The sequence below is a fragment of the Nannospalax galili genome, unplaced genomic scaffold, assembly GCF_000622305.1.
Source record: "Nannospalax galili isolate Female #2095 unplaced genomic scaffold, S.galili_v1.0 scaffold1878, whole genome shotgun sequence".
NCBI lineage: Eukaryota > Metazoa > Chordata > Mammalia > Rodentia > Spalacidae > Nannospalax > Nannospalax galili.
This window is the reverse complement of record NW_008341752.1, coordinates 18028-45191: the sequence shown is the minus strand read 5'-3', so window position 1 is coordinate 45191 and position 27164 is coordinate 18028. Positions and strand designations below refer to the sequence as shown.

Below are 27164 nucleotides of genomic sequence, written 5' to 3'. Positions count from 1 at the left end.
CAAAGAATCCTGACACCTTCAGTTTCTTAGGACTTCTTCATGGGACAACTCATGGGAGGCAGAAGACGGCTTCCCTGTTTTGCAAATGAAATAAGGGAGGTGTGCTGGATAGCTTTAGTGTCAACTTGACACACCTGGGTTGAGGGAGCCTCAATCGGGGAATCGCCTCTATTGGATGGGCCTGTGGCCAAGTCTGAAGGGCATCTTCTTGATGCGTGAAGTGAGAGGGCCTAGCCTACTGTAGGTGGTACCACCCCTGGGCAGGTGAGCCTGTGTTGCATAAGAAAGCAGGCTGAGCAGAGGCCAAGGGAGGAAGCCAGTAAGCAGAGATCCTCCATGGCCTGTACTCCAGCTCCCACTTCCAGGTTCCTGCCCTGAGTTCCTACCTTGGGCTCCCTGATGAACTACAACCTGGGAGATGTAAGCTGAATCAACCCTTTCCTCCCCAAGTTGGTAGTGGTCAGAGTGTTTTGTCACAGCAATGGAGAAACAAACTAGGACAGGAGGCCATGGAAGGAAGATGACCACCTTAAGTTCAAATGTACACAGCTCCTAGCACATGCCCAACAGGGCACTGGGAGCATGGAGACAGGAAGTAGGCTCTGTGCTACATGGGGCTGTTCCCAGGCCTTGCTACCTCCTAAGAAGACTAGCAAATCCTAATGCAGTGTCAACCCATCCAGAACTTTCTAGCTCCAATTGCATCTGCCTACCACAGCAGCTGCTTATCACAGGAAGACACAGAACAGGGGGAGAGGCCACCTGCCCAAGGTGCCCCATTGGAAAGTGGCAAAGTCATGGGGGTAAACACACAGGCTGACTCCAAAGCCAGCTGTCTACCCACCCCACAGATTCCTCACCCACTTCATATTATGACAGAAATTGGAATGCTCAAGCCCTAGGAAAATGGCAGGTTGAGGACAGGTGGAGGCCCTTTCACAAGGGCAGTCAGTTTCCAAAGCAAGTTCTTCCTCTGAAAAGTGGCAAGGGAAGGCTCTGCTCTCTTCTCCATCAGGCTCTGCCCCCATAGAGCACTTCCTAGACTATTTGAAATCCTAAAGAGAAACTAAGTATGAAACCATTACAGTAGCACTCAGGTTCCCTGCTGTCAGGTATCCAGGAGAGGCCAAGATAAGGCCTCTGGCTATGGCAGTCCTACAGTCAGTGGCAACTCCTAGACTCCTCCTGAAAGAAAAGGTATCAGATAGGGCAGGCAGGCAGGCAGGCAGGCAGGAGAGGAGGAAAGGAAGGGAGGCAAGGGCCCTTCATCCCAAGCTGTTTCCACTTTTCAGATTTGCCCAAATCCCTTAATTGACCTCCATGGAAAGACTCCCACTAGGCCACTAGGCCAATACTGTTTACCTAGTTCTCCCATCACCACTCCAGAGAAGTCTGAGGGAGGCCAAGGAAAACCCCATATCCCAGTACAGCAGGTGTCCAGGTCACATTTGGTAGCCACTGGCTACCCTGATCATCCAGAAGAATAGCCTGGACAGCACTGGGAAGAGCTTTGTGGCACGAAGGCCTGGACTTCAGCTGGAACCGGCTCTACAAATGACCTTGGAAAGTGGCCCAGACTATCTTTAATAATGATCACAACACAGGCCTAAGTGTCATGGAGCATACCTAAGAGACAGTGTTACTTTCTCCATTTTACAGGTGAAGGAACAGGAGAGTGAGGTTAAGAAATTTGACCAGAGTCACAGACAGTGAAAGGCAGGGTATCCTGTGAACTGCAGTCATATCTGAACTCATGGCATTCTGATTAAATCCCCCAGGTGGCAACAGTACTGGAGTTGCTAGGCTGTCCAGTTACACTCTACAGGAAAGCACCAGATAACAAAGCCCAGCACACAGTAGGTGCTCAAGGAGCATCTAGTCCCTCCTTCATCCCAGGCAGCTATGCTGGATAGCTTCAGTTGTCACCATGACACACCTGGGTAGAGGTAATCTCAACTGAGGAATTTCCTCCATTGGATTGGCCTGTGGTCATGTTTGTGGGGGCATTTTCTTGATTGTTCAGTAATGTGAGAGGGCCAAGTCCACTGTGGGCACTGCCACCCCTGAGCAGGTAGTCCTGTATTGTATAAGAAAGCAGGTTGAGCACAGGTCAGGGGAGCAAGCCAGTAAGCAGCGTTCCTCCATGGCCTGTGCTTCAGCTCCTGCCTCCAGGCTCCTGCCTCTTGAGTCCCTGCCTTCAGTTACCTCACTGATATACTATGAATGGGACACGTAAGCCAAATAAAGCCTTTCCTCCCCAATTTGATTTTGGTTCCTGTTTCATCAGAGAAATAGAAAGCAAACTAGGATAGCTACCAGAAGAGTAGCTCTTTGAGTCCATTTTTTCAGAGCTCTATATAACCTTGGTCCCTGACCGGGAAGGAGTGAGAAATGGTCCCATCCAGGAGAAGGGCGCACCAGCCACTTTCAGCAATTTCTGCAACCAGCTGAGAGGGCAACCCCATCTTCAAGACCCCACCAGGGACAGCCTCCTTCTCTGAACTTGGCCTTTCAAAGGGGCTTTCATTTATCGGGCTTTAATGTCTCACATGATTTAATCAGAAACACGTGCCTTGTAAATATCGTCTGTCATGTTTCATCAGGTTCACAGGGAAAAGTACAAGTCAATAAACAAAGGTTGTAGCATAAATCTACCTTGAACACATAATACCTCAAATAAGAAAAGCAAAACATGTGTGGCCTCTGACCTGCACAGTTTCACTAGCAGGAACTGTGGGTATAGTTAGGAGCGTTCTAAGACTTCATAATTAATAGGGAAGCTAGGGCCAGTGCATTGCATAGTGTGAGTGCAGGGGCCCTTCAACAAAAGAGTACCTAGCAGCATCTGTCAAATCACAGCATACATAGCTTAATCAATATCTGGCTGTCCCCCACTGTAGAAGGCTTTGAGTGCACTGAAAGCATCTTTCTTTAAAAATGGGGGCCTTCCTCTATTTTCCTCAAGTGAGGGATATAGGGGAGGATGATAAGATAAAGGCCTTGGGCTTCCTTTCCGATCACCTGTCTCCACTGCACCCTGATAGCCCTGAAGTACCGACAAGGAACAGGAGAAGGTGGTTTGGCGATTCAATGAGCCTAGGATCTGAGTCCCAGATCTGTCACTCAGCACCACTATTGTCTTTGCACATCATCTACCAGGGAAGTCAATAACAATGAATGACCTATTAAAGACTGAAACCATGTATGGATTTTTTTTTCTCCCAAAAAAGAAATGGAGGTGAGTATTTACTGTTCTAGATGAGGTGCTGGACTAAGATTGTGTCTCCTGCACTTCAGTATGTGCCCCTCTATGGGGTGATGCCTTTTATCCTCAGTAAAACTCTTCCCAGAACTTTTCGATAGAAAGCAAAGGCTGGAAGCAGAGTGAGACAGTGGGAAGACTGCCTTCTGTCAGATGAAGGAGCAACCTTTGCTCACAGGACTCTCCAGGGATTATTACTCAAGTAGTATATCCTAGAATGCCATCATAAAACATCATATACCTATGTCTCTCTTTTTAATTAAACTCACAGACCCTCCTGAGTCATGATCCAGGAGACTTCATAACTCATCAATGCAACTCCTCTTGCTCTGGTGCTGGGGTTGGGGCTCGGCACAGGCAAAGGACTGGCACTGCCCAGCAAGTTGGAAGTTAGGCCAACACTCAGTGCCTAGGTATCAGAGTGCATCTAAGGGATCAAAGGCATAGCTCATGCTTTACCAGGTTCCCAGTACTATGTGACCCACCTTTCTTTCTGGCCCATCTTCTGAGGTGAGTGCTGGCTTCCCTTCCCCAGGAAGGCTTCCTCAGCTATCCCTCTGGCCACCTGTAGTCCCTGCTGTTTGAGTATATTCCAGTCTAGAACCCAGCACACACACGCTGCCTCTGCTCACACCTGTCTCGCTCTACCTAGCTTGGCTCTCCCTGAGACAGCCTAGGACACAGGGACATTTACCACATCAATTATCACTTGTTTACTTGTTTACTTTTGTCTCCTTTACCAGAAAGTAAACTCCACAAGGTTGATAACTATCTAATTTCACCAACACCTCTTGCCTGGGAAAGGGTAAATATACAGTAAGGACTTGGTAACTGTTGAACATATACATTTGCTGAATAAATGAGAACAGGAGCCCTGCCTCTCGCTTCTACACATTACAGAATGGAAGAGACTTTGAGATTAAGGTCAAGAACCCATGAGTGGGAGCTGGAGAGATGGCTCAGCGGTTAAGAGTACGGACTGCTCTTGCAGAGGACCCGGATTCGATTCCCAGCACCCACATGGTGGCTATGAACCATCCTTAACTCTAGTTCCAGGGGAATCCAAAGCCCTCTTCTGACCTCCATGGCACTGCATGACATGGATGCACTCACATACATGCAGGCAATACACTCATACACATAAAATAAAAATAATAAAATATTTAAAAAAAAGAACCCATGAGTGTTCCACACCTGATATACAGACTCACATGTAGGATTGGTGAATGAGTTAGTGGGGAGATGGGTGCTGAGTGGGTAGTTCTGGCAGTCAAGGGATAAGATGGTTGCTTATCTAAATAAGCAGGTGGATAGGACAGGCAGGTATACAGATGGATAACTGGGTGAATGAGTAATGAATGAACAAATGTAGAGATGAATGATTCATTCTGATTTCACTCTTTATTCATCTCTGAAAAAAGGTCAAAGTGATGCTGGGCCCTCAATTGTATCAAAGACAGAAAGCCTCACCTTCCAATGAACCCACACACAGGGGCAGTTACTGCCTATGCTGTGTGTCCTAAGGCAGAGCAAGAGTAGAGTGTGTGACTGGGCTTATAAGAGTCTGTGGATGAGTGACTGGGTAGTTGGGTAAAAGAGTGGGTATCAAACAGGTATGAAAAGAGATGTGTGGGCTAGAATGGCAAAGAACAGCCGGCAGCTGGATGGGGGACACCCTTACTATTAGGGGGCTGCCAGATGGGCAATTACAAAGGTACATTGAACCTGCAGGTGTACAAAATAGAAAGAGACTTGAGTCCTTGGCAGGAGGTGGTATACAAGTCATTAGAAATCACTGTCAGAGGATGGCTCACACTCCTGAGCCTGCAATTCAGTTGGGAAGAGAACTCCCTCTTCCTGAGGCTCCAAAGAGTCTCAGGGTCGCTGCTGCTTTCTCAGAGCCCTAGATACTATCCCTCTACATTTGGGGGCAGGCAGGCATCTCCCCCACTGACCATAAGTGAAACAGCCCACAGCTTTTCACATTCCATGCCGGAGAGTTGTGTGTGGCAACAGAGCACTGGGAGCTAAATGATGTATCAACCCTGGCACCTTTCAAATCCTCCTGTGAGCGTCAGTTACTTGTCTTCCCAGCAAGCCCTCAAAGTGGGCAGGCTTAGACAAATGAAGAACCCAGGCTGAAAGGTGAAGGGACTTGCCTGCAGCACACAGGTCTTGTGATTCCAATCCTGTGCTATGATGAACTCTTCAAAGGCATGATTTTAGATGCCTACAAGGACCAAGAACACTTCTGCACTGGGCAGACAAGCTTTTCAATGCAACAAGCAAAAGCAAGTGCTGGGAGCAGCCAACCCCACCCTGAGCCTGCCAGGAATCTAGAACCCAGAAAAAGCCTCCCTGACTTGTCCCACAGGCTCCCCCCAGTTGCTGTCACTCTCATGAAAATGCAGTGCCTCCCGCAGACCCCCAGCACATGTGGGAAGCCAGTGCCAGGCACCCTCCCATGCATGCAAATGTTCCTAAACAGAGTAATTAGAGTGGTGTTTAGGTAACTTTTACACAGGCCCCTAATCAGAATCACATGTGGGTGGAGTCAGCCACGGTGGCCAAGCTGGAGAAGCTGGTCAATCCCCACCCCAACATGACTGCCACCCTCTGCTTCCTCTCACTAAGTCTCTCTGACTGTACCCACCCCATCATGGAAACTACCCACACCCGATTATAGGCCAAAAAGAAAACACTTGTGGTTTCAGGGTTGAGCCACCCACCAGCACCTCAACAATACAACATGACACACTCAAAGTCAGACTAGGCATGGACCTTCCAGACCATCTACTAGAACCACATGGAAACCCAAAAGGGGAGGAATGAAGAGGGACTTCCCATCCCAGTCCATTCAAGAGCTTAGTGACCACCACATACCACCACACCTGTGGGATCTTCCTGAAGCTTGGTCTAACCATGCCCTTCTCCAGTTTACCACCCCTAGATGAAAGACTACCCTAGCCTGCCTGTCCTGCAGGATGGGAGCACAGATGGAGTTCAGGCCTTGTGGTCAGCCAAACAGAAGGGCAGGGCCCAGCTTTGCTCTTCCCAGTCCTTAGGCAAGTATCTTTACCTCTTAGAGCCTTATTTCCTGGTTAATGGAGATTCCCACATGAAAATGAACTGCTGCATTAGCCCAAGGGAAACATTTTGTTCCCTATCTGGCATGTAGTATAGTTTCTCAGTCCAATCTCTCCTCTAATTTGCTATGTGGCCTTAAGCTAATCGTTTGGGGGTCTCTGGGCTTCAGTGTTCCCTCACTGAATAAAAAGGCAGGGCCCACCTTCACTGACATAGCAGGCTGAGGGCCTGGCCCAGCATTGTTTCTCATCCTCTGTGATGACTTGGCCTTCTCATTCAAGGCCAAGTACAACATAGTCTAATCTTCCTTTCCATCCTCATTCCAGTCACTTTCAGCCATGTCTCTCCTCTGGCAACACTAAATTTATTCCAGTGTCCAGCATAGCAGCTCACACCCCCATACCTTTGAAAGTCTGCCTTTACCTATGGGGGTGTTTCTCAAGCTCTGCTGTAATGGCTAATCACTAGACCCAGTTACAAAGCGGCTCCCAATGCAGCAGGTCTGGAAGAGGCTGACACTGCCCTGCTACCTGCTCCTGTGCAATGCTACTGTTGCTGGTCTAAAAACCACATTTTGGGTGGTGAGGGCATGAGATGCTGATGAGTCAAGGGCTTCCTTGCCCTTCAAAGCTTTGCTCGGGCTTCCCCACTGCTGAGAACTCTGCTCTTGCTACAGGGTTGATACATATAGATCCTGCATCCCCCAGGCTCACAACTGGAAATTACCTGTCACAGTGCCAGTCACAGTGAGCAGGTTCCAAGAACTGGGTTGGGGGAGGAGGCAGGCCTGTGGGCCACTCTGGCTGCCTGGTCTTATGAGCAGGTCTGAAACAGGTCCCACTGCCTTATTCATTTAGGCAATGTTCACCGAACCACTAACCACTCCCCACATCCCCATGTGTGCTAGATTCTATGCTGGGCTCTGCCCTTCAATCCCCACACCTGGTCTGGAGGTTCTATGGCCTCTGCATGACACACCTGACAACTACCATCTTTGCCCAGGAGTATATGACTAGGAAGAAATATCTAAGAGTTTTCCCCACTTCCTATCTCCACAGCCTCCCCTCCCCATGCACAGCCTAAGCCAGGGCTTAATTTTTTCCACTTACCATTCTTTTCTGCCTGAGAAATTTTTACACAACCCTAGGCACATAGGTATATAGAAGAGCAATACAAATCAAATATAATAAATCATAAAGGCATTTAAAGTAGTTCTTTGCTTAGTAGAAATGAAAGCACATTTGCATACTGAGATAGATGTGCTTATTTTTACATCAAGAGTTAAATTATCTTCAACATGCTTCAGAACTGGTACTTTGATTTTATAATAGACAATGCTGAGAATGCCACTTTGCAAAAATACATAGTGCAGAAGCACAGCAGTATGTTTAGGGCCATTTCAGAAATTTTTGGAAATTCTGTCCTAATCCCACATGAAAATTCATCTAATTTTTTAATGCAACTCGTCAGTAACTTAAATAGCAATTTTTAAAATTTTTATTTTTCTTATATGTATGAGTGCCCTGCCTGCATGTATATAAGCATATCAATGAGTACAATGCCTGCAGAGGCCAGAAGGCCTGAACTGAGTTAAGAACAGCTGTTAGAGTTGGGAACTAAACCTGGGTCCTCTGCAAGAGTATCTGTGCTCTTAACTGCTGAGCCATTTCTCCAGCCACTTAAATAGCAGTTTTAAAAGTCAAACATTCTAACACAATACAATCCTCCAGATAGATAGATAGATTAGATAGATAGATAGATAGATAGATAGATAGATAGATAGATAGATAGATAGATAGATAGACAGATAGATAGACAGATAGATGATAGATGTATATATGTATGTATGTATGTATGCATGTATGCATATAAAATTTGATACATGCTAAGGAACAACAATAGGAACATATTAAAAGTCTGTTTTATATAATTAAATCGTTATGTTTTTATAAAAGCAGAAAATTTTGTCTGTATAGTAAAAACTCTGCACTTCATAACATACAACAGTCTCAAATCTGAACCTAGGCGTCTTGGGCAGCACTGGCTGGTATTGCTCACTGGTACTGTGTGCTAGTGTTGTGTGGTATGACAGCATGGCAATGCAAAATGCATGTGTTTCGTGTTTAGAACCAAGGTTCAACACAGGCATGCACTGCCAGAAACACCTCAGATTCATTACATGTTTGATTTGGAGTTAAGTTTTGGTCACCGTGTGTTCAGAAAACTTTGTTGCCAAAATTTTTGTAACCCCACATTCAGTTATATGACCCCACAGTTTAAGGAGTTGTGGTTTAGTCAAGGTAAAAATTACTAAGTGAGGAAATATAAAATGGAAACAGCAATTTGGACTTTTTATTGTTGTCATTCTGAAGACAAGGTCCAAAGCTGGTAGGAGACCGAGCTGAGCCCAAGACAACAGAGGCAGTGTAGCCCCAAGACTGCCAGCAAGTAGACCATCTTCAGCGAGTCAGCTTCTTCTGCTACAAAGTATTAGGCAGCTATGCAGTATTCAGCGAGTCCTGCGAACATGAGGGCATCCTTGGGTGTGGTACCTGGGAGCTTCATACATGGGCACAGCGCTCAAACAACATCCCAATTACAGTGTGGGTTTTGTTGTTGTTGTTGTTTGACAGGGTCTCCCTGTAGCCCCAGCCAGCCTAGAACTCACTATGTAGACCAGGCTGGCTTTGATCTCACAGAGATCTGCCTGGGATTAAAGGCCTGCACAACCACTCCCAGTGTAGAGACTTTTTTTAAAAAGTCCTTCCCTATGCAGTATCTTGCCTGACTCTTACAGGAGCCTGGACACAGATTAGCACTCTTCTCTTTACCAAGAGCACTTATATAGCACCCCAGTCCTCAAAAAGGTGAAATTCAGGGCCAGGAAGTTCTGGCTCTGCCTCCTCATCCCCATCTTCTCCACTCTGGGAACTAAAGCCCACACACGATTAACCAGAAATGTATCTTTCCTACCCACGGTCACCAAGTGTCATCAAGCGTCTTCTCTCTTCTTGTGCTGTGCTAGGCCCCAGGCCTGAGACAAAACAGAGATAAAGGAAGAGCACGTCCTGGCTCCCTAGGGAGGTAGACACATAGCACAGCCACAGCAAAAGGGGACAGGGCTGCTGGAGGGTACCACCCACCAGGTGATCAAGGCCAGCTGTTGCAAACACTGCCGTAGGCCCTGCCAGACTAGCTGCTTGTAGAGTTCGTATCATTGAAAGCAAAGGATCAAGGGAAAGCTACTGGGTAGTGACGAGCTGAGATGGAGATCCAATATAGCAAAATAATAGGAAGGAACTGAGTGGCAGGGAGTACTCACTGATAAACGACTCTTAAGCAAACCTGAGTCAGCCATGAGAAGAGAGCTGGAAAAAGCACATCAGGCAGAGGGATGCGGATCTGCCAAAGAGACAGGTTTACTGTCTCACAGAACTGAGAAGACAATTCGGCACAGAAGCAGTGAAAGAAGCAGAATGATGTGGAGGACAAGACACACATCAAGTCTGTCCTGCAGGCCAGGTCAGAAGAGAAGACGACAGCTGCAGGAATTCAGACAGTGAGGTGCTATGGTGTCACAGTGTAAGCCATATGCACTCTGGCAGCTGGAAACAGAATGGAGTACAGAGAAGCCAGGGCAACAGCTGGGAGACCCTGCAATGACTAGGAGAGTGTTGTGGGAGCAGCACAGGCCAGAAGGTGGTGGTAGAGATACAGAACCATGCCTGGAATTAGAACTCAGAAATCAGTGGCGTTACTGGTACAGAACAGAACAAATGGGCAGCAAAAATGGGTGGCTGATGCAAGAAGGCAGCCAGGTGAGCCACGAGTGGACACCACTCAACAATGCCATGAGGTCGAGTGAGATTAAAGCAACAATGGTTAGGTCTAGCTTCATGGAGGCCAGAGTACCCTGATACATACAGTCTGTGGCAGGAAAGGTAAATGAGGGAGGAAGGCAACAGGCTGAATGCAACAAGCAGCAGCAGCTTCTGGAGCAGGTCTACATGCTGGGGGCGAAACTTGGCAGTGGACACAAGGTCTATGAGAAAAGAGGGGCAGCTGTGAAGACAGAGGGATGCTGGGGCTGTGAATAAAAAAGGAATGATCATAAAAAGGGTAGGCCTGGAAAGCAACTGCAGTCCTGCGTTCACACATTTAGACTGGGTCATTTGGGGGTCACTTCTTTGGCATCATTTGACCGACTCAGGCTATTCTAATCAGGGTAGGGCAGGGACTGATCATGAACAACATATGAAGAGAGGGCAGAAGCTGAGGGTATTTGGGAAAGCAGATTACAATGATGGGTGCTATGGTAGAGGAGGAAGCAAGGACTCCAGGAGTAACAGACAGTGGAAAGCCATGAGTCAAGAGAGCCGATGTCTTCATCTGTATAGGAGATACCATAAACAGCCGAGGAAAGCCCTCAGCCTAGAAGAATAAGACCAAACAGCCAACAAATGAGAATTATGCAAATGGAAACAGAAAGGCAAGGAACAGGGGAAAATATGGTTTAACATTCCAAAATATTGTATGGCGCAAGAGATGGAATGCACAAAAAGGAAGCCACCAGAGATCAACAAAGCGATTTTACAAATTAAAATAGCTCAAATGAAAAATCAAAATGGGAGAGGGCTGGGGAGATGGTTCAGCAGTTAAGAACACTGACTGTTCTTGCAGAAGACCCTGATTCAAATCTCAGCACCTATGTAGTGGCTAACAACCGTCTGTGACTCTAGTTCCAAGTGATCTGACGTCACCTTCTGTCCTCTGCGGGCACTGCACGACATAGGTGCATTTACATACATGCAAGCAATATACTCATATGCATAAAATAAAAAGATAAAAATGAGAGACGAAGTCAAAGAAATTCTCAGAAAATGTTTTAAAAGCAAAGAGGGAGGCTGGAGAGATGGCTCAGCAGTTAAGAGCACTGACTGCTCTTGTGGAGGACCCAGGTCCGATTCCCAGCATCCACATGGCAGCTACGAACCGTCCTTAACTACAGTTCCAGGGGAATCTGAAGCTCTCTTCTGACCTCCATGACACTGCACGACACAGGTGCACTCACATACATGCAGGCAATATACTCATACACATAAAATAAAAATAATAAATAAAAAAATTGTTTTTTAAAAAGCAAAGAGGTACGTACTAGGGGAAAAGATAAGAAAATTAAAGGAGTAATAAAAAAGCAAAATGCAGCCAGGTATGGTGACATACAACTTTAATCCCAGCACTCAGGAAGCAGAAACAGGTGGCTATCAGTGAGTCAACAACAAAAGCAAAATGTACAACTAGTGAGATTTCCAGAATATGAAAAGAGAATTGGGCTATTTTTTAAAAACCAACTAAAAAATATCTAGAACTGAAAGGTGTGACTCTCCAGAAATAAAGGGTCCACCAAATACTCAGCCCAGTTAACAGCAGGAAGCCAACACCAAGCACATAACTGGGAAACTTCAGAACAGCAAAGATGCACAGATTATCTAGAAACTTCTAAAAAACAGATGGGGTAGGCTAGAAAAGGGGCACAAAGAATCTGTAAGTATCAGAAGTCAGTCTAGCATTGAACTTAGCAGCAGTGTAGGACACGGGAAGATGATGGGGTACCATCTTTGAAATTCACAGATCAGCCCTGAAGCCAGAGAGCCTGTGGCCCCACAACTTAGTAGCTGTGTGGCCATGGCCAAGTTACTTAAATGTCACTGGGTCTCAGTTTCCTCATCTGAAAAACAGGTTTCACAATAGTCTGTACCACTTCCTTCAATGGGGTGTATGACTGAATTAATTTGTTCAAAGCTGTTAAACAGCACCTGGCACACAGTAAGTACCTACCTGTTAGTTTTTATTAAAATTACCCAGCAAACACACTATCAAAACTGAGGCCTGATTTCAGATACACATCCTCATTTAGCTTTCTTATGAAGCCACTGGAGGATGTGCCCTCACAAACTGTGAGTTTAAACTAAGACAAAGGAAAACACAATATAAATGTCATTTGCCTTTTTGGTGCCTAGCATCTGAATACTTCTCTTCTACTGGGAGAATTATCTTATACGGTGAAATCCCCATTCCACCCTAAGGAGTATGTGCATGTACACACACGTATGTATATATATGCACACTTGTATAAGCTGAAAACCCAAAGAAGTAGACATTGTCAACTACCCTGTCCTGACCACACTGCAGAACAGCAGGCCCCTTATCCTCTTCCCTGCTTTTTCTCCACACTATGAACGATCATTTGGTAAACTTTACATTTAATTTGTTCACTTGATGACTGAGCTTTCTGTAGAATGAAAGCTGCACAGTTGCACACTTTTGCCAATTTTCTGGCTTTCCTTTCTACTAGAAGGCTGCATAGCTCACAGCAAGTACTCAATGAAAATGTGTCATGTTAAAAAACAACAACAACAACAACAACAACAAACGCTAGTGTCAGGCATGAGAGCATATACCTATAATTACAAGGTTCAGAGGCAGAAGACTGAAAACTCAAAGTCAGCCTGACTTACACAGTGCGACCTTGTCTAAAATGTAAAAGGTAAATAAACAACCCATGCTTTTCCAGCCTTCCACAGCATGGACATAATGTTGCTCAGAACCTGTGAGATGGCTCAGTGAGTAAAGGCACTTGCCACCAAGCCTGATGTCCTGAGTCCAATCCTAGGAATCCATGTGTTAGAAGGGGAGAACTGACTCCAGTGTTGTACCCTGATCGCCACACACATGCCTTGGCATACATGTACCCAACCCCCTTCCATACACACATACACATATACATAAATAAATGTTTTTGGTTTTGTTTTAAGAGCACTCTGATTGGAACATGACTTTACGAGGACAGCTCAAAACCACTCTTAGATCTCAGGTCAAAACAGGAACATGGAATGCTGCCCCCTCCCACAGCACCCTCCCTGGTGGTGTTCCACTGGACAGCATAAGTGGGTTTGGAGTAAGGTTTGAAGCTCTGTCCTTTCCAAGTATGCTTCTCCAGCTTTGGCAAGAAGTTCTAAGAACCACTTAGCATCCTTTTAAAAGTAACCTTTTGAGGCTGGAGAGATGGCTCGGCAGTTAAGTACACTGGTTGGTCTTGTAGAAGTTCCAGGTTTGAATCCCAGCACCCACATGGCAGCTTACAACTGTCTATAACTCCAGTTATAGGGGATCCAACAGCCTCTTCTATCCTCCTTGGTCACTGCACAACACAGGTGCACTTACCTACATGCAGGCAATACATCATACACATAAAAATAATAAATAAAATATTTTTTTAAAGTCACCTTTTTGCTTACATCAGCCAGGGTGTGCGACAGCTATCCAATGAACCAAGATCTAGGGATTCTGCTCAGAATAGACTGCGAGGAAAGTCCCAGAAAAGTCCTCTAAACCAGGTCTAGGTGTGGGAAAGACAGACTAGCATCTGACTGACAGGCATTTGACAGGCTGATAGAGTAATTAGGGAAAAATATAAAACTAGGCAAATAAAAAGGGGTTATTTAACCCCGGGAAAATGAAAGGTTATATCAGAAAAGAAAAGAAAAGCTCCCAAGATGCATGAATTAACTGGCATGCCCACTGCCCAATGAGAAAGCACCTGCCTACTCCTTCTGCTGCCCCTTTTCAAAACCCCATCTGAACACACAGACACAGCCCCACCCCCCAGTTCCCTGTAGATCTTGAAATGTATTTTAGTCCCATGAACTTTCAGTCCCAAGAACAGTCTCAGTTTAGTAATTAAGATGTCAGTCCAGATTAATGCTCTCAACTCCAAGCTCTACTTGCAGTTAGTTCCTTCCCTCCCTAGCCAGGCAGGGCACAGGCCAGTCTAGGTCCCTTACTGTCCACTGAGCAACAGGCAGAGTTGTCCTCTAGACTTGAAGGCTACACATCCACTGTCCCACTAGGGTCCCTTTTATGGTGGGCTTCCTGGTGGGCTCCTGTATCGTCAGACAGCAGCCATCCCACTGTGTCCTGTGAGACATTTCTAATCTCCCACTTCTGCCTAGCAAGAAGCCCTCTATGGCAGGGTGGGCCTGACAATGACCTTTAGAGTAGGTATCCTGTCTTCACTCTACCAACAGGCAGCAACCCCAACTCCTTTCTATCCAACTCCTTGCTATCCAACTCCTTTCTAGCCTTTCCTCCTTACTATCTTCGCACATGGATCCACCTGTCACTCTGTTCCTCTAGCCTCCTGGCTGTGCCCTGTTCTCTATGTGGTCCTCTTACAGCCAGTCTCTTGAGCTTCATGAAGCAACTTACTGCCACTTGGCACGAGTGTTAGAACAGGTCCCAGCTCCTCACTACTGTGTAGAGAAAACCCTCTCCTTGGGCTCTTCTATCTCTATCCTTCCTCCTCTCCGAGTACCAGTTGGACAAGGGTTTCAAACCAGAGTGGTCTCACTTCAGAACAAAGCAGCCAGTGCCACCAACATGCCTGCTGCCTCAGGGCTTTGCCAGGACCCAACCTTTCATCACACATCAAGGCACTAGGCCAGGGGGAGGCAAAGATAGTGCAGATAGGAGCCTGGGGCTTGAGAAAAGTAAATCTTCATCTGTAACAAGACTGTGGGAAGTGAGAACACCACATCCTAACACCACAGCCAAGTCTGCTTTAGAGATCCTCACTGCCCTCCAGGATAAGCTGCTTTTCCTCTTTGGCACATTTCTTCATCTGTAGATCAGAGAATTCCTCACCAGAGGTATTGGAAAATTAAAGGAACTAATTGTGTGTGGGATGTGCTTAATCACTATGGGACATTTAGCTGTTAAAAGTTTTACTATTGTAACTAAGATGTATGGAAGAAAATGCTGGAAAATAACTAAGTGAATTCAAGGCAGAGCCACCGTTGTCACACAAGCCCGCATAACTGGTGCCCCCTAGAGGTAGACATCACCACCACACTGACTGAAGGCTGCCTTTCCTAGGGCGACTGTGAAGATTCAGCTCTGTAAAGCTTTATCAAATTAGGCTATTTAAAAAGCTGTTTGGCATTACTTGGCTAAAAATAAAAGTTTTATTTTAAAACACTAATTAAAAAGTTACCACAAATAGCAATAACAACAAACAATGGGACCTGGTGAGTGACAAAAAGGAAAGCAACGAAAACGGTAAAGGAACATCGGGCAGCTGGATTGCAAAAAGAACTTTTCAAGTTTTTGTTTCAAATCATGATGAAGACTCACTTAAACAGTATATTTATAAAACATTAGCAACAAATAGAATGAACAAGGATTCGCTCTTACTGAAAGTACTTCAAAGAAGTCGTCTCTTTTCTTGCACTAGAGATCTAACCCTGAGTCCTGTATGTGCTAAGTAAGCACTCCACCTCTGAGCTTTATTGTAAATTCAATATTTAAGTTCCAAATAAGCAAAATATTCAGACCTCCCACATAAACTTTGATATGCAAAAGAGGTATAAACTGTGAATCAACACACAATGCGGGTTTCAGCACACAAGCAACTGAAAATGTAAAATGAAATAACCGAATATGATTTTCACCTTCAAACTAGGAATTCTGAAGCCCAGGTGAAGATGCAGGTGTGTCCTCTGAGAAGATGCTGTCTGCGACTGTGAAAACTGACACAGTTTTAAAGGGTCCCATCTACGAGGTGACACTACCCAGTAGCCTCGGAGCTTCACTACAGAACTGTACCCAGAGAAGATAATCGGCGATGCGAGGGAAAACTGCTGCAGAAAAATATTCCCTCTAGTACCATCTCTACTAGAGAAAAGCGAGTTATTTTTATTTTTATTATTTTTATGTGTATGCGTGTATTGCCTGCATGTAGGTAAGTGCATCCGTGTCGTGCAGTGCCCGAGGAGGACAGAAGAGGCTGTCGGATCCCCTGGGGCTGGAGTTACAGACAGTTGTTAGCTGCCGTATGGGTGCTGGGATTGGAACCCAGGTCTTCTGCAAGAATAGCCAGTGTTCTTAACTTCTGAACCATATCTCCAGCCCCAAGAAAAGCTAATTTTAAACGCTGTACATATGCAAGTAACATACATTTGTTTCAATGTACAAAAGGTATCTCTGAATAGCCAGTCAAAACTACAGGCACCACTAGTTTGCAGGGAGGGAGTCAGGGACAGGTGGAAAAAAAAAAAAAAAAAGAAAAGCTTTCCTAACGACCCTTTTTGGATCTTTCAAATGTGTCACTTATTCAAAATAAACGTTTCAACAAAATTTAATAGCTTTTGGATGTTTACAAAGAATTTTAATAACATGGAAACTATTACTTTAGAATGTTAACTTTAAAAATTAAGAGCTTAAGCCAGGCGTGGTGGCGCACACCTTTAATCCCAGCACTCAGGAGGCAGAGGCAGGCGGATCTCTGTGAGTTCAAGGCCAGCCTGGTCTTCATAGTGGTCTACGTGAGTTCCAGACTTCCAGACCAGCTGGGGCTACAAAGTGAAAAAAAAAAAAAAAAAAAAAAAAAAAAAAGAACTTAAGCTGGGCGTGGTGGCACATCTCTTCAATCCCAGCACAAGAGGCAGAGACAGGCGGATCTTTGTAGATCAAGGACACCTGGTGTGCTCCAGGCCAACTGGGGCTACAGAGACCCTATTTCAAAAAACAAAAAGATTATGAGCTAAACAATACATCAATACATATTAGACATGAAAAGAAAAATATCAAACTGCAAGCAGTAGTCACCAAAAGGGGTGAAATTATAAACCAAGTATTATCTGACATCTTTCTAGAGTTTCTAAATTTGTTATAAGTGTGTAGTAATTTAAATAAGTGGAAAAAATAAGGATTAATAAATTATCTTCAAAAGGCCAGTCACCTCCCAAAAGGATTTGGAATAAGGCCAAGTAATTTTCTAGAAGTCAGGAAAGCACAGGATAAAAACAGATCCCAGTATTATTGTCTAAAGGGCTGCACATGCCACTACTGGCATGTTCTTGGCTTGAGGTCAGGTGGGCAGCCATCACCAGACTCTCTGTGTTGCTTCTCTCTCAATAAGGTTGGCCACTTGATGCCACCTCTCAAGGAAGCCCACTCAGATCTCATCACTGCTGTTCTATGAACTCTGAGCAGAGCAGATAAACCCTAGGATACATATCTGCATCCCCACAGGAGCCTGGCCTGGTAACCAGTATGTTGGCCTACTTTAAGGCCAGTATGTCCCCCTGCCTACCCTCATGGCTGGATGTTTCCCAAAATAGAGGCCAAAGACAGCCTTGCACAGGAGACAGCATCAGGAAGTGCGTGATGAAGAAATGAAAAAACTAAAGAGTAATACCCTAGTACTGTCCAGCACCATCTGCAAAAATGGAAGCATTCTAACTGCACTACCTGGCATGTGGCCACTAGCCTAGTGTCTGCGGAACACTTGGAATGTGGCTAAAACAATTAAAAGATTGGATTCTTAACTCCATTCAATTATATTTAATTCAGATAGCTTAAGTGTTCTTATGGAAGGACACTTATGTACATCACAGGGCACTTAGAAGATTTAACAAGATGATCCACTAAGTTAGAAAGGGGGAGGGGGCTGATACAGTGACTGGCAATGCTCAATAAAGGAGAGATCCAGAATACTGAAAATGCTGAGAAGGATGAAGAGGAGGGTCTGTAGAAGTCAGAGGCCTTCTTTCTATCTGCTTGGCCAATATTAAACAACAGGGACATACTTGACTCCCTCACTCCCTGGCAAACAGCTCTCCTATATTCCAAGTACACAGCAACAAGAGCTCTGAAAGAAGCTTACACATCAGGAACTAGTAAGAGGTACAAAAACAAGGGCTGGCCAAGGAAACCCCCATCCAGGACAGCCTCGCCTGGGTAGGCTCCACCTCCAGTATCCAAATCCCCACTTGTCTTCAGAGGCTCCAGCAATCAGCCTCCCCCAGCCCCCACACAGCCTCTCCTACCCCTAACCCCACTGACCACCATCTAAGCCCAGCCAGGGGAACCAGTAAACATTTCCATTTCATACTTGCTAAGTCAAGGCTGCAAAGATGAAGTCATCAGTTGACACCAGCTAGAGGACAGGAATCTGTTTAGGACGGAAGTGAGGTAAAAGACAGGTGAGAAGACAGTGACACTGCATGCAGGACGGCTGGGATCCCCAGAACCATATCAGCCTGTGTGGGGAGGGATCCTGCAAGCACTCACTCACCATCCACCCTCTTGCCAGGCTATAAGCACTGGTAGTTTACCATGGTATCCAGTGCTAGACTCAATACCTAAAACACAGCAGGCATTCAGTGAGTGAAGCTTAGAAACTGAGAACTACTCCACGTACTGCACTGGAAGTCTGCTTAGGAACGTCCCAGGAAGCACATCCTTCACAGAAGAGGAAAAGATTTGTAAGAGTCCTATGGATTCCATTCTCTGAACCCATACCACCAGTCAGACATGCTCAGGACTACCAACAGGAGGAAAACCAAAGCCAAGCTCTGTAAGGCTGCCACTTCCTGAGAGAACGTGCCAAAGAGTGGTCAGAAGATGAATGATGTCAAGGTGAGTTCTGGCTGGAGGCAATTTCTCAAAGATGAAGAATGGGTCAGATTATGCCTGAAGCAGTAGAACCCCACAAGGTGGCAAAGGGGAGAAAGGGCAGGTCACACTGCAGCCACCACCTGCCAGCTCTACTGCTTTCGGTCACTTTTCCTCTCTGGGAGTTTTAAACCCGGATCTGTAAAATGAGGATGATGACACCTCTCAAGAAGCAAATGGAGGAAGAACCGAATGACCTCAAGGATACCTCCTCCTAGCAGGGATCAACAAATCCAAACCCAAAGGTACTGCAGAAGCAGGCTGCATGGGATGTGCAGAGCAGTAACCACACCTTAAACTTGAAGAATCAAGAAAATTCAACAGGATGCTAGAGCCAGGTAGCAATTCCCAGCCCACTAAACCAGGCTCAGGGGAGGCATCTATACCTCCACACTCACCCGGCAGTTAAGACCCCTCCTTTCATATGGCACACCAGTCACCACCAGCTGCATGTGACCCAGGACCAGAACCTGTCATCAAATTGGGCTGGGGTCACCTACACTTACTTTCAGCAAAGGACAGCTGTTCCTGACCATCCTTACCCCTCAGTAAAGTCATTATGTCAACCAACCAGACCTGTGTCCTCCATGGCTTGAGTTCAAATCCAAATCGGCCTCCCAATTGCACCAAAAAGGAAAAAGAATGGAGTAAAGGGTAGAGCACTGCAGTGTGGAGGAGACAGCAGCAGTCACCTAGTCTGGGACCAAGACAAGAGTCTGCCCCTCAGAGAGACTCAAACCCACACCCACCTGTAACAGATGTACCTGCCACATGCCAACCCCAATGCCACATGCTCTTCAAACATCTCGTCTCACTTTATGTCAACCCTCTAAACAGATAAGATCTCCATTTAACAAAAAAGGAAGACAAAGGCAACAGAGTCTAGCACATTTGCCCAAGATATAGTTCTGACACCCTTGCCCACGTAACATGCCCTATCTCAACCTTATGGGACTATAAAGCCCACAGTGGTGCCCAGAAAGGGACAAGGAGGCCAATGCCATCCCAAGAGCTCTATCTAATCCTTTCCTGCACTGGATCTGGGTCTCAGGTATAAACATTAATCTGCCTCCACCTTATCAGTGTCAGTCTAGATCCTAGTCTGTTCCAACACTAATTCTTCATCTCAGGAAAATCTGGATCACATGTGTAGCAACCACCAATATCTGTTTGTTTGTGTGTGTGTGTGTGTGTGTGTGTATGTGTGTTCATGTGTCCATGTGTGTGTGGTAGTGTGTATACATGTTCACATATGGGGGGTGTACATGTGTAGAGGCCAGAGGTCAACACTGGGTGTCCTCTATTGTTCTCTACCTTATTTTTTGAGGCAGAGTCTCTCACTGAACCTCAAGCTCACTGACTTAGCAAGACTAGCTGGACAAGGTACTCCAAAGAGTCTTCTGTCTCTCTCTTCCCATAGCTAGGATTATAGGCACACACCTCCACACCAGGGTTTTTGTTTTTTATTATGTATGTGCTAGGGATCTAAATTCAGGTCCTCAGGCTTGTGCAGCAAACACTTCATCAACTAAGTCATCTTCTCAGTTCAATAGCTGCTCTTTAAACCACAGCATGAGACCATGTCACAGTGGCTGGGGCTTTGTCTAGAAGGGAGGACAAGCATGTAGCAAAAACTGCTTATAGTCCAGGCCAGGAGGCTGGTGAGTGATCACTCTGGCACAGCATTCAGGACTGGGGTCCCCTACCTGGCCTGTAGCCTTGCCACTCTGGAGGCTTGCAACCAGAAAAGCCTGCCATTCTTGAAGGCAGCCCTTCCCAATAAGGAGGGCAGCCCAGAAGAGTGAGACTTTCCAAGGTCACCCTGCAAGCTAAGGCAGAGCTCACTGTGAAGACCCCAAGACAGTGTCTGCACAGGAGGATCACTGAGCATTTCACTGAGTACCAAGGTGCTGAGAGTCTAATCCTGCCCATCCTTGAAGTAAAAAGCAAGGACATCAAACATTCTCCTTTACAGTACACAGGCTCCTTGAGGGCAGATACTGAGTCACTAGTCCCCAGTTTCCTGGACACCCATTCTGAGCCAGGTCTGTGCTCAGCATCTCTGGGGCACAGAGATAATGACACTCTACTCCTTCCCCAAGGACACCTAAGCAGTAATTGCCATAGGGAGTGAACAGTTCTAGGCAGAAAGATGACTAGGGGGAAGAAAAAGCTCCTAGGAGGAGGTGGCACTTGAGCTGGGTAGGAAAGATTAAGTAGGGTCAGTGCAGTAGAAAGGAGGGAGACAAAGCCTTTCCCAGAGGTTCCCATATCATTTATAGCAGGAGCAATATTGATAATAACTGTAAGAGTAACATTAATAAGCATTCAACATGAGCCAGCTATTGTTTTTAAGCACTTATACTTGTGTTAACTCATCTACCCTCATCACAGTCTGTTGAAATTATAACTATTATTATCCTCAATTTATGAATAGGGATACTGAGACTCAGAAAGTTCAAAAACTGACTGACCCAAGGCCCCTAAATTAGTATACCAAGCCATGACTTGAACCTGGTGGCCTGATTCCATACCCATGGCCTCAACCAACATCTCATATACCTCAAAACCACTTCAGGTCAGACCTGGTGCTGGATACCAGAGTACAACAATGAATATTTTAATATTGTGTGTTTTCCCCCTTGTTTCCAAAAACAAGTTAAGGATGCACAAAAATAAATAAAAAGAAGTTTGTGGTTTATAAGGAAAGAAGGACAGAGAGAAATTTCTGTTTGAGGGTGCAGAATGAAAAGTATGCACAACCAAGGAACTAGCAAGAGATGGGGGTGGAGCCAACTGGCAGGGGTCTTTTTTCTGATTGACCAACAGGTCACCAATCTATCAGCTGTAATTCAGCAAAGATCTTAAAGCACAAACCAAGAACAGTCTGCAGGACAAATCTGTCCAGATGTATGCCTATGTTCTCTGCTTGGAAAAATACCAATGTATTTATGAAGAACACTTAAGATTAATAGACACCTACACTTCATTAGGCATCTTCTCCATCAGCAGGCACTAAAAGTATAACTATCATGTTCCTGTGTTTGGAAAATTCAGAAATCCCTGATGCCTGGGGCTAGAAGTACCAGCAAGGTTTTAAGTAAGAAATTCTGAGGATTCAAGGTCTAGGATTTCAGTTCTGCACCCATCCTGTACCCCCACCTCACCAAGCCCCCCAGTCTGACTGAAATCATCCCTCTGAAGGCCCCATGAAGAGCCTGCCCTGTGAGAAGCTTCGGCTCGGACATATTCTCACAAAGAGCGCTACGTAAGTACAAATGACTGTTTGATCAATCATTTGGCCTCAGCGTGGGATTTGGTTAGAATTAAAGCCATCTGGCTGGGATGGGGGGGGCAGAGAGGAGGAGACAAGCAGGCGGGAAAATGACCTACCCCCCCTCCCCCAAAAAGCATTGTTAAAATATAATGGGGGAACCAGTAAAGTCCCTGCTGTTATTTCAGCCTAAGCCACTTAATCCTTCAGCACATAAAGCAACTTATTTTATGACCTTTTCCCTTTAAAAAGTAAATCAGAAGACACTGCCTTGAACTCAGATATCTCTGAAATACACTACTCATCCCTCCCAGTGAAATATCCTGTTTCATAAACCTTCTTCGAGACACTTGAAACTGCGGATCACTAAATGCTTAGCTTTAGGCATCTGACATTCCAGAGAATTAATATTTAAACTTATTATAGGAAAAAGAATTGAGTTTGGTTGAAGCATGAAATATTTAATAGTGTGTCCAAATTAGAACCCCTATTTTGTTTCTCACTGGAAATGCAAACACTATTACCTGGGCTTTGCACTCAAGTGAGATAAGGTGCACAGCCACAGTAAGATGAAAACACACAATTTCATCCCTTTTCTCTGGAGGAGGGCGGTGAGACAGGTTTGGGGAGTAAAAGCAATTCAGTTTCATTTTTAAAATACATTTAAAAATTACATTATTGTTCTCTGGCTCAGCAGAGCACTAATGCCACCTAACCACCCAAAACTGTGGCAAAAATCTTGAGTTCACCCAGGCCAGCGCTTGAAGGGAGACACCTTCATTTGGGGACAGGCCGCCAATTTGCTGTGCTTGCTAGGACAAAAGTATTAAGAGGTTTGGGATAAAAATTAAGCTTCAACTGATATAGTGGATACTGGCAGCCTCTACCGGCACGTGTAATTTATTTACAGGGTTGGAAAGTCGGCAAAATACATCATCAGCTCTTACACAAACTTCTACTAGGCATTAAATACCCAGCCCTCAGAGAAGTAATTCATATGGTCCAGCAGCGTTCCAAAGTAAACCCAATCTCCAGTCCTCCTGAGAGCTTAAAACAGCAAATGGGATCTGTCTTTTTCAAGTCAGGTTTATGGTCCTTCTTAGTTTCTTGCTAAAGCTCTATTTTCTAGCAAGTCTGTTATTTAAAAACAAAAGTAACTGCATCTAAAAAAGTAACCTGGTGGCTAAAAAATAGAAGAACTTGGGCCACACTGATACTGCTTTGCACGTTCCCACTCAAAACCAGTGACAACACCAAGACCAGAAAGGCTCCTGCAGTTCTGTCCTCAGAACGTGATTCCTTTAGAGCACACATGCACAGGCATCGTATAAACACATGTGCAAGACTCAACTGGCAGGAGACCCTTGCCTTCCACAGGGCATCATTTGACAGGCTCATTATTTGACACAAAAGATCTATTTCCCAAAACATCTCTCAAGGTCTGCTGGGTCCCTGATCTGCTCACACTGATAAGCCCATCTTCATCTTATGAAGTTCTAAAAATGAAATCATTGCTTAATGGATCCACGAGTCACTGGCATCAGGGAACCAGGGCCTCAGCAAGGAATTTTTCCACATGAGGAGATAGCTTTAGCTGGGAATATAAGCTGTAATGGCTAGAGGAGGGTTGCCCTGCTTCAGAGAAAAGACCCTCCAAAGCACGAAAGCCTTCACAAGACCCCAGCTTCCTGAGGGTGCAAGTCACATTGGGAACCCTTCACCTTCTCCCAGCACTGCAGTGGGGACAGGGAGCAATGCCTAACCAAGTAGTCTCCCTTTGAAATCCCTCCTCGGTCTACTAGCTGAGACTCAGAAAGGTGATCCTGGAGGCTTCCTGCTCCCCAAAGGTCCACAGCCACAACCAGCCATCCAGCTTGGGTTTGTAAAGCATTCCCTCAAGAGTATGGGCTTTAGGGAAAAATACTGGCCTTGCTTTCAGACTGTGTGGTTCAAACACCAAGCTCATTACTTACTGCCCACCCAACCTTGGACAAGTCACTTCCTTTCCTAGCATCAGTTTCCCCATCTGTGAAACTGACAGTAATGCCTGTTTTCTTTCCACATAGGGCTGCTGGGCATGATTAAATGTGCTCACAGCTGTACCATGTCTGGCCTGGTACACAGTAGTTGCTCAGTAAAGGTCAGTGGCCCTCCTTCTTTCCTTTCCTTCTGTGTTCACCTATAGTAGTCAAGACTTCCAAGGAGCAGTCAAAGCCCACAGCCTGGCATGAGATGAAGACAGACTCTACACCTGGATCCTCCCAACCCTCCCAGCTATGGCAGTATGAGATCCTGGAGAATGAAAGCAGAAAAGAGTTACGGATTCAATTAAACTGCTTCCCATCTTATAGAAGGGGAAACCAAGGCTCAAAGTGAAAGACCCAGCCCCTGTGTATCGAAGCTGTACAGTGGTTCATGTGTATGCTCCAGGCAGTCTCAACCATAACCACCAAATAAATTCAGACCCTACAGGAAATGCATTAGTCAGTTACCAGGGTGAAGGCTCCTCTCCATGCATCTGACTCAAACACTGACTTTAAAAACACAGCTTGTAACTAACACAATCCTTTCTATCTGCTGGAACCTTCGGGACCAACACTTTGGAGTTTAAGGGCAAGATGGGAAAGAAAAAAACAGATGCATTCAGTGTCTTGAAACTGTTAAGACCCCTGAGTTAGGGCTGCATTCTCTCCACCCCCACCCAGGCTCAACCTCTGTTTTCTTTCGGTTTCTTATAAATAAGGCTCTGGGAGACCAAAGCAGCCACAAAACGACCCCTCCCCTTCTGTTTCCCTTACTCAGTAACTCAGCTGTTAGTGCCCGGACTTTGCTTCCAATGCTGAAAACATTTTTTTTTTTCATTGTAAACTATTAATTTGGGCAGAGGCCGTTGATAAAGTCTATTTTTAAGCAGCTAGAATCAAGAGCACAGTGAAGGTGAACAGCACAAATAGTTCCTAAGTTAGGGGTTTGGTTGGGTTTTTGTTTTGTTTTTTCAATCCCCCTGGAATTACAGCTTGAGTTTTTGCATCATGAAGTCAAACTTTTCAAAGCCCACTGTAGTTTTTTTTTTTTCCTTCTCTCCCTTGAACTGAACGTCTTTGTTTCTTTACACACAAAAATAAACTACTACCCCCTACCTAAAGAAACAACTTACTCTCTAGGTCCAAACTAAATGCAACTAAAACCTAGTTTGGAAAAAATATTAGCAAACTAAATTTGATCATTTAACTTTGACTATAACCATACACACACACACACACACACACACACACACACACACACACACACACACGCGCGCACACAAAGGTACCACTGTATCAGATTCAAAATGGGACTTCTTCCCAATAAAATTTAGAGAAAAATCTTCTTTACGTAAAAGCCACAGTTAGCGATAGTCACTGGCCAATTTCCAAATAAAGTTTGTCTGTTGCTTTTTCTTCCTAATCCTATCCCAAAAAGGAATGAAACTCCTATTTCAAACTGAAGTTTCTCCTCTCGGCTAAGATGCTGGCCAAACTCCACAAAATAAAACCAAAGAAAATGATGATAATTGTGCAACATTTAGAACAAAGAATATAAGAATATCGTTTTTAAATGATTCACTGTGCACTTATGCCTGTGATAGGATTTTAACGCACTGTGAAAATAAGCGTGCCGGATCACTTGCCTTCTCATGCAAAAGAAACACAGGGAGGTGAATAATGGGATGGGATGGTTTTCTTTTTTCAGAAATGTGAAGAAAAACCACAATGTACAAAAAAATTCACACTGATAGAGAAACTCACCCTATCAATTCCAGTCCACAACAAAGAGGGTCCATCAAAGGCCATCTAAGTACACCAGGTAAACTACAGTGAAACAAGGCCCTAGTGAAGTCACCATCTTATGAGATGGCTCCCTTTCCACTTTGTCGGCCAAGTCTTAACAGCTTCTAGAGAGCTTGGGAAGCAGGAAAAGAAGAGAAATTCTAGCTGCACAAAATTTGAAGGGACTCTTTGGGAATTATATTTCCGCTACATGTCTATAAAAGATTTGTCAGATACAACTGTAGACGCAACATGTTCCTATCTCATTTGTATACCCACACACATACTTGTTTCTCTTTGTCTCAGCGAGTCTGACATTTGGTCAGCAGGTTTTTCTTCCCCGTATTTGAAACCTCAAGCACTGAAAAAATTTGGATCTGATTATTTCCGGATCACAGGACCAGCACTTTAAAATGGATGAAATGCAAGCAAATTGCCCACCAGAGCCGGAGGGGGGAAATGCTTTAAAAATAACTCATACCTTTCTACTACAGATGCGCAAGCCTCTCCATGCCTCCCAGAATACGGCAGTGGCTTCCTGCTCATAAGAAGAAACTCAATCAGATTAATACCACTGAAACCATCACATCTTGCTCTCCATCACCAATGACACACAGGCATACAGCCTAGAATTAATTAATCTCTCTCTTTTTTTCTTTCTTTCTTTCTCTTTCTTTCTTTCTTTCTTTCTAAGCTACAAGACTATTTTGGGGCATATACATCCATGTTAGGGTAGTTGTTTAACTAATGGCAGAGTTCACATTTGTGGCAATCATCAATGTCTTTTTGGTGGTTGTTGTTAGTATGTACAGTATATGGTAAAAAGGTCCCAGGCCCCAGTCAATTGCTGTGAATTAAATAGTAACCTCTTTATCTGGTATGGACAGATGGAATCTGGTAAACTACAAAGTCTTCTAGACATGGCATACAGGCTAGTTACCAACTTCTAAAGATTTAAGACAGGAGACATATCAAAAGCAAACAGTTCAATTCTCTGGGAATGTTCAGAAAGCCTTGAATACAAATGCCAGCTGCTTTCAAACGCTAGATGGTACAAGTCATGGAACCAGAATCAAATATTTTTTACTATCTGTAGCTTTGAGCAAAGCCTGGGGGACCTACATGCATTCATCTATAAAATGGGAGTCACTTTTCTAAGAGCCAGTGTCTGTCTCATACTATACAGATACAAAGTGCTCCACGTGTTCCCTCAGAA

General features: G+C 45.0%; 1 protein-coding gene across 1 annotated transcript in view; it reads right to left on the bottom strand.

Moving 5' to 3' along the window:
• Glis1 (GLIS family zinc finger 1) overlaps positions 1-27164 on the bottom strand; it is a 202599-nt gene that overhangs the window by 171324 nt on the left and 4111 nt on the right. The gene's annotated exons all lie outside the window — the stretch shown is intronic.